Here is a 2,949-nt window from a genome sequence, read left to right as displayed (position 1 = left end):
GTGTGTACGGGGCATTAGTCTTAGCCGTTGATAACTCTTCCTTGTGCTTGGGCCTGGGGACCTTGTGCACTTTACCAATTGCCCTGACCATTAAGGAATTTCACAAGAGACAATCAGCTTCTACTTAATCTCATCTCCTGCTGATTCCCTTATCTTAGGGTATCCCTGGCTTAAAGTTCACAACCCGCACAAAGACTGGGCTGCAGAGGAGATTGGGTCCTGGTCCCAGACCTGCATCCACAATTGCATTAAAACCGCTGACCAGTTGCCCATGTATAACTCTTGGGTGGCCAGTACCAGTCACGTGCCTTTATTACAGTCCTATTCTGATCATGACAATGTTTCCAAATGTGACTACGGTTTACATAACCATGTGCCTTTTTATGACACTGTTATAACTAGGGGTGCAACGGATCGTTGCCGATCCGTGATCCGTACGGCACACCCGCGATCCGCGGAGCACTTTTCGGGCCTCAGCCATAGGAAAGGCCCCGGCTTCGGCCTAGCTCCGGAGCGGCGGCCATCTTGGTACACCCGGAAGTGGCCGCTGTCTCGACAGGAAGTGACATTTCGTCGCCGCCATCTTGCTACACCCCACACTCCTGCACACTACAATAATGATAGAGTGAGAAGGGGGCAAGCGGACATCTTGTTACACCCACCGGAGTTTTAAATTTAAAAGCCATTTTCAACACAAAACTGAGCTTATATGCACAAATACTGTATTTATGCATATAAGCTCGGTTTTGTGTTGAAAATGGCTTTTAAATCTAAAACTCCGGTGGGTGTAACAAGATTTGTGTGTTTTTTTTTTTTTGTTTTTTTTTTTTTTTGTTTTTTATGCTGATCCGAGGATCGATCCGATCCGTGACTCTGATCCGAGGATCGATCCGATCCGTGAGATTTTTGATCCGTTGCACCCCTAGTTATAACAAAAGACGCTGACAAGTCTATTGAATTCTCTACAGGTTATCTCTCCAGCCAATTGCCAAAGCCTGAACCCTCTCCTCCTAGAAACCAAGCTTATCTATTGTCTCCTAGCCTTGAGCCCTGTTTGGAAACTTCCTCTAAGTCCTCAGAAGTCAAGACCCCTGGATTACCCCTACCTTTGCCTGTCGCTAAACTCCCTTGGATGCACAGCCAGGCTAACTTGTCTGCAAGTTCCACTGTCGCTACAGCTGGTGATGTGATTCAGACAGTCGCTACATCTGGTGATTAGGGATGAGCCAAACACCCTCCTGTTCATTTTGCAGCAGAACATGCGAACTGGCAAAAAATTTGGCAGAACACACGTACACCAGTAAAGTCTATCAAAAGTGCTCATTTTAAAGGCTTATATGTAAGTTATTGTCATAAAAAGTGTTTGGGGACCCGGGTCCTGCCTGTATCAATGCAAATAATTTTTTTAAAAACAGACGTTTTTTCGGGAGCAGTGATTATTTTAATGATTAATATGAAACAATAAAAATGAAATATTCCTTTAAACATTGTGCCTGGGGGGTGTCTATAGTATGCCTGTAAAGTGGCGCATTTTTCCTGTGTGTAGAACAGTACCACAGCAAAATGACATTTCTAAAGGAAAAATTGTCATTTAAAACATGGCGGCTGTAATGAATTGTCGGGTCTCTGCAATATAGATAAAACTCTTTGAAAAAAAAGAGCATGGAATCGCCCCCCAGTCCATTACCAGGCCCTTTGGGTCTGGTATGAATATTAAGGGGAACCCTGAACCAAAATTTTTTTTAAATGGCGTAGGGGTCCCCCCAAAATCCATACCAGACCACTCAGGTCTGGTATGGATTTTAAGGGGAACCCTGCCCCACAATTGAAAAAAAAATGGAGTAGGGTCCCCCCAAAATCCTTACCGGACTCTTATCCGAGCACGCAACCTGGCAGGCCACAGGAAAAGAGGGGGGGATGAGAGAGCGCCCCCCTCCTGAACTGTACCAGGCCACATGCCCTCAACATGGGGAGGGTGCTTTGGGGTAGCCCCCCAAAGCACCTTGTCCCCATGTTGATGGGGACAAGGGCCTCATCCCCACAACCCTTGCCCGGTGGTTGCCGGGGTCTGCAGGCGGGGGCTTATCGGAATCTGGAAGCCGCCTTTAACAAGGGGACCCACAGATCCCGGCCTCCCCCCCATGTGAAATGGTAACGGGGTACAAATGTAAGCTTACTTTTTCACAAAAAAAGTGTCAAAATGTTAAAAAAAACAAGACACAGCTTGGGACAAGTCCTGTATTAAAAAATAAAAATATAAAAATGTCCCACGATGTCCCACCTAGTTATGTAAATGGGTGACCCCGCCCCCTCTGACGCCACGGGGAAGCCATGGGAAAGTCACACAGCGGGAACCTCCCATGGAGGCGGATCGGTGGCGGATTTTTTTTTCTTTTTCAGTCCGTCGGCAAAGTGATATAAGAAGATGAATGGACAGCGTGGGACATTTTTATTTTTTAATAAAGGACTTGTCCCAAGCTGTGTCTTGTTTTTTTTTTTACATTTTGACACTTTTTTGTGAAATGGTAGGGGTACATTTGTACCTGTTACCATTTCACACAGGGCGGGAGGCCGGGATCTGGGGGTCCCCTTGTTAAAGGGGGCTTCCAGATTCTGATAAGCCCCCCACCTGCAGACCCACACAACCATCGGGCAAGGGTTGTGGGGATGAGGCCCTTGTCCCCATCAACATGGGGACAAGGTGCTTTGGGGGGCTACCCCAAAGCACCCTCCCCATGTTGAGGGCATGTGGCCTGGTACGGTTCAGATGGGGGGGCGCTCTCTCATACCCCCTCTTTTCCTGCGGCCTGCCAGGTTGCATGCTCAGATAAGGGTCTGGTATGGATTTTGGGGGGAAGCCCTACGCCATTTTTTTTTTAAATTTGGAACAGAGTTCCCCTTAATTTCCATATCAGACCCGAAGGGCTTGGTATGGATTTTAGGGGGACC

The sequence above is a fragment of the Aquarana catesbeiana genome, linkage group LG02, assembly GCF_042186555.1.
Source record: "Aquarana catesbeiana isolate 2022-GZ linkage group LG02, ASM4218655v1, whole genome shotgun sequence".
NCBI classification, from domain to species: domain Eukaryota; kingdom Metazoa; phylum Chordata; class Amphibia; order Anura; family Ranidae; genus Aquarana; species Aquarana catesbeiana.
This window is presented reverse-complemented; position numbering follows the sequence as displayed.